Below are 5666 nucleotides of genomic sequence, written 5' to 3'. Positions count from 1 at the left end.
GTGCCGGGATCGAATGGACACGGACATGGACACGGACACTCGTGGGATCGGGATCGAATGGACACGGACACGGACATGGACCCTCATGGGACCGGGATCGAATGGACACGGACCCTCGTGGGATCGGGATCGAATGGACATGGACACTTGTGGGATCAGGATCAAATGGACACTGACACTTATGGGACCAGAATCCACATGGACACGGACACTCGTGGGACTGGGATCTGCACAGACGTGTGAAATGTTGTGCCCTGGCACCCTGAGGCTCTTGGGTCAGGCCACCTGCTGAAATCGGGACCCCTGGGGCATCCCTCAGGGGATCGGGATCGAATGGACATGGACACTTGTGGGATCAGGATCAAATGGACACTGACACTTATGGGACCAGAATCCACATGGACACGGACACTCGTGGGACTGGGATCTGCACAGACGTGTGAAATGTTGTGCCCTGGCACCCTGAGGCTCTTGGGTCAGGCCACCTGCTGAAATCGGGACCCCTGGGGCGTCCCTCACGTTGGGGTCAGGTGGCACCTTTGGGACTCAGCCCCTCCTTCCCTGCTCTCTCACCAATCCGCTGTCGCACCTCCCACCCCTCCCCAGCTGATCCCAAATGAACCCATTCCCATCATCCCATCTCCGCTACCTGTGGGACAACCCCGAATTCCCTCCCCTCCCTCTCTCCCTTCCAGCCTTCAGTCTTACCTCTCTTGGAAGCGTTTTCCTCCACGCCTGGCTTCTCCCTGGGGCTTTCTGTCACCTTGTCATCCCTCGCCTCACCTCCGGGAACCCAAATTATTCCCGCCCCGGGCCACACTGCCCACCCAGAGCTGCAGTCCCAGCTCTTCCCACGGAGCCTCAGTCCTGCCCTGTCCCTCAATCCTGGTTTCCATAAGCCCTGAGCCCTCAGAGCGAGTGTCCTCTTGCTCCCTGCTCCGGTGCCTTTATTCCACCCCTGCTCCCAGCCTGTCAGGAGTGGTTTTCCCGAGCTCCGTTACCTGCCTGGCTCTGCCCCTGCGTGTTCCTGCTAATTAAAAACAAAGGACGAGATGCTGGTGAGTAATGAGCTGGATGGATCCGCTCCATTTAGGAGTTCTTGGATAAACAACATGGAAATTTAATTTTCTGCCACTCTGGAAAAGACAGGCCTTGGATATTACTTGTGCACCTTTCCAAGCATCTTGCTTGCTACAAAGGGGAAATTTGGCTTTGCTTGGGACCCTTCCCGAAGTTTCCCGCATGGATAACGTGCCTGTTTCATCCGTGACCACATCCTGGCCAGTGCTGGTTCTTTTAGGGAGAAGGTGCCAAATTATCCCTGTGCTGGGCTGTGCCTGACGCGGGGGCAGCTGGAGAGGAACCTTCTCCTCTCCAAAACAAGCGGATACGGCGGCGATGGGAAAAAACACGGCTGGGAGCCAGGAAGCGGGAGCTGCACCCCGGCCCCCGCCGCGCTCCGCGCACAATTCCCTTCTCCCTCTTTGTTTTCTCTAATTGCACAGCGAGGCCTCCGGGCACAGCCTGTTTCTTCCTCCGCGCCGGCACAAGGCCCTGCGGAACGGGGCTGGGACGTGCTGACCCGGCAACAGGGAATGCGACCTTGGGAGAGGGATCCAACCGGTTTGGGCTTCCCCGCGGAGCGATGCTCGGCCGTGGTGAGGACTCTGCTCTGCGGGGCTGGAAGTGCTGCTCCCCACCCCGGCTCTTCCAGCTCAGCTGGAGCATCCCCTGGGATGGATGGAGGCGCTGGGGCAGCACCACAGGCAGCCAGAGCGGGGTCCCCGCTGGGCTCGCAGCGGATTTAACACTTCCCTTTAAGCCTTTGGGGCGGGATATCAGCTCCTCCCGCTGGGCACGATTCCCTCCTTTCCCCACCGCTTCCCTGCCTGCGGCGGGGTTGTTTCCCATAGGAGAGGGCTTAGGGAGGCGAGGTGGAATTACAGCATTACAGACAAAGCCTTTAATATCATCTTCCCTGCGTGAACAGCGGTGCAGGGCGAATGTTCTGCCGGGCGGGCTGCAAATGAGGCACTGTACGGTGCAGGATGTACGAGGAATTGCTCCATCACCGCTCCTAATGGCTTAACCAACAGAATCCATATTCATAAATCAAGCCAGGAGCGGGAGCCGACCTCTGTTCAGCGGTGCAGCCAGGAATAAAGGCAGATTACGAATTGCACAGAGCTGCTGCAGCTGCCACGGCTCGGCCTTGGCATTAAACGGAGCCTAAGGAGAGAAGATACAATCAAAACTGTCTGGCAGCAGCTGAAGGATTAGCTGAGTCAACCAGCAAAGAGCTGAGCTCATTTATCGGGCTATTTTCAGGGCTGAAATGCACCCTGGATGGAATTTTACCCTCAATTACCGATCTCACACTTGGACAGAAGGGAATCATCAAAAATGGGCTTTTTCCGTGCGCCGGCTGTTCGGGTTTGGGCGTTGCAGGGTGTGGTGGAGCTCACCGGGGTGAGCTGATGAGGGCTGGGAAGTGGAGCCAGGGAGAGAGGGAGAAATGGATGGATCTGTTCTCTCTGGCCAAGGGAACTGTGGTGCAGGGAGTGTCACAAAGGTGGTGGCAGGAGGACCTGGTGGTCTCTCACCACCAGACAGGGCTGTCACCAGCACTGGGTCAGACCAGACCTTGGCTTTTCTGTCCCCCAAGGACACAGGAGTCACCATTTTCCAGCCTGAAAATGACCAATGACCCCTAAAATGTCACTGGAAAGTCCAGCACAAAGCCTGGCTCTGCCCCTTTGCTGCCGAGCTTTGGGTTATCGCAGAATCCCACAATGGTTTGGGTTGGGAGAGACCTTAAAGCTCATCCCATTCCCAGCCCTGCCATAGACAGGGACAGCTCCCACTATCCCAGGTTGCTCCAACCTGCCCTTGGCCCCGACCGGGTATCCATGGCCAGCCCCAGCTGCTCTGGGCACCCTGTGCCAGGGCCTGCCCACCCTCCCAGGGTAGAATTCCTTCCCAATATCCCATCCATCCCTGCCCTCTGGCAGTGGGAAGCCATCCCCCCTTGTCCTGTCCCTCCAGCCCTTGTCCCCAGTCCCTCTCCAGCTCTCCTGGAGCCCCTTTAGGCACTGAAAAGGGGCTCTGACTTCTCCCTGCAGCTTTCTCTGCGAGCCAGGTGAGGGTGGATTCTGCAGCTTGAACCAAAACTGCCTCTGTTTCCCCCAAAGTCCGGCTGTTTCCCGGTGAGCTGGCAGCGGGAGGGAAGGGGCTCTGCAGGGCTGGCTGCTCTCCCAGCCCAGAGCGGGTGCAGGCAGCAGCTCCTTGTGACGGAGGGGCCAAAAATAGAAATTTCCCAGGAGCTGGGAGGAATAATACTTCTCCTGACACCCTGCAATAGCCTCGAGGCTGCCAGCGTGGTGATAAGCAGCTGTTCTCCTGTGCTCTGGAGCAAGCGTGGTTTATCTCTTCCTTGTTCCAGCCCTGCAGGAAAAACCCAGCGATTTTGCTGCTGTGGGACCCCCAGGTCTGTATTTGATTATTGCTCTCTTCCAGCAGCACCTGGAGATTTGACTGGAATTCCCAGCCCTGGCAGGGCTCTGGTCCCTGCTGCGCTCTTGGATTAAAAGCCAGGAGCGGGAGGTGCAGGGGAGCTCTATGGGTTTTAGGTGGGGTGAGCTGGCCGGGTCTGATTCCTGAATTAGCGGTGTTTTGGAGGCTGGGGAGGTCAGGGAGGTGAGTCCCCATCCGGGCTGCTCCCTCCAGAGCTTTTCCGGGAGGAGGAAACGTTCTCAGCCGCCTGCGCAAACGAGAGGCCCCGAGGAGGAAACACATCAGGCTGGGGAAAATCCCGACCTGCTCCTGCAAAGCTCAGGGCTCCAAGAGAGGATTAAATCCCAGAGAAAACTCGGGTTCCCCCTTCCCTCTGCTGTCCTGCCCCCCAAATTCCTGTTTTCGGGTGAGGTGATGCCACTGCCCCGTGCAGGGCACGGTGATGCCACTTTTAGTGTGCAGAGTTTGGTGAGCAGGAGAAAACCTTCCTGAGACCCTTCAGAAAAGATCGATATTCAGTATTAAGCTGGTTTTAGGTGGTTTTAGCCAGCAGCTGCTGGGGGTGGTGTCTGACTTCAGCGGTCCCAGCCTCTTGCAGCAGCAGCACTGCCCAGGTTCAGCTGAGCTTTTCCCTCCATAAAACTCCTCAAATCCCCTCCTTTGCTTCCCGCCTTCCCTGGAGTAGGGGTGACACAAGCGGAGGCTTTTCCCATCTCCAGCCCCTCTCTGGGAAGCAGGGTAACATTACATCCAAAACAAATTACGTTGTGCATCCGAGCGAGGCTGCTCGGATGCGTTTTCCTTCCCTGACAATGGAGGCAGTGGGAATTCCAGCCCCATTAATTTCTCCTTTTTGCCTCCTGCGAGTTGCCAGTGCCTCTCCCCCGTGCCTGGTAAGTGCCTCATCTGCTGGCTCGGATGCTCTGCTGTGTCCCTGGGATCTTTTGTACAACCTCAGTGCTGAAAGGTCTCCCCAGCAGCCTGGGAATGCCGTGGGGAGGATGCTGGGGCTGCGGGATGCAGCAGGGATTACAGGGAGCTCCGGAAGGGCCAGCCCAATCCCGGCATCCCACAGCGTTTCCTTCTGGTTTGTGCCTTTGGAACCTTTTGGGGTTTCTGGTGCAGGATGAGGGGATGGGGCAGCTGCCAGGCCCCAAAACGTTCCCAGCCTCTGGAGGAAGTCCTCAAATCCCCTCCTTTGCTTCCCGCCTTCCCTGGAGTAGGGGTGACACAAGCGGAGGCTTTTCCCATCTCCAGCCCCTCTCTGGGAAGCAGGGTAACATTACATCCAAAACAAATTACGTTGTGCATCCGAGCGAGGCTGCTCGGATGCGTTTTCCTTCCCTGACAATGGAGGCAGTGGGAATTCCAGCCCCATTAATTTCTCCTTTTTGCCTCCTGCGAGTTGCCAGTGCCTCTCCCCCGTGCCTGGTAAGTGCCTCATCTGCTGGCTCGGATGCTCTGCTGTGTCCCTGGGATCTTTTGTACAACCTCAGTGCTGAAAGGTCTCCCCAGCAGCCTGGGAATGCCGTGGGGAGGATGCTGGGGCTGCGGGATGCAGCAGGGATTACAGGGAGCTCCGGAAGGGCCAGCCCAATCCCGGCATCCCACAGCGTTTCCTTCTGGTTTGTGCCTTTGGAACCTTTTGGGGTTTCTGGTGCAGGATGAGGGGATGGGGCAGCTGCCAGGCCCCAAAACGTTCCCAGCCTCTGGAGGAAGCTCAGCCGTGCTGCCGGCTCTCGGAATGGGAAACTGCCACTCAGAGGACAATAAAGGTTATTAAATGTCAGGGAGAAATAAAGCTGCCTTCTTCCCACTTTTTGCCTCTGTTTCTCCCCTTGGCTGCACTGGTTTGCAGGAGCTTTGTGCTGCAGGGGGAGATGGGGACTGGGAGCAGCTGCCTCGGGGCACCCCAGCGGTTCTGGATTTGGGATGGGGTTACTCCTCAAGCATTTGGAGGTCCCAGCCAGGTCCAGGGCCCCCAGGCCCAGCCTGACTCAAGGACAGATTAAATGGGTTCATTCCCTGGGCAGGCACAGCCTCACAGGGAATTACATCGGTCTGGGCTCACTCTTTGGGATGTGAGATGCATCCAGCCAGCTGCTAACCTGTCTCCAACCCTTTGCCAGGCACAGGGTGTCGGTGACAGCCGG

This window comes from Corvus brachyrhynchos, unplaced genomic scaffold, assembly GCF_000691975.1.
Source record: "Corvus brachyrhynchos isolate BGI_N302 unplaced genomic scaffold, ASM69197v1 scaffold365, whole genome shotgun sequence".
Classification (NCBI taxonomy): Eukaryota; Metazoa; Chordata; class Aves; order Passeriformes; family Corvidae; genus Corvus; species Corvus brachyrhynchos.
Note: the sequence above shows the minus strand (reverse complement) of the source record.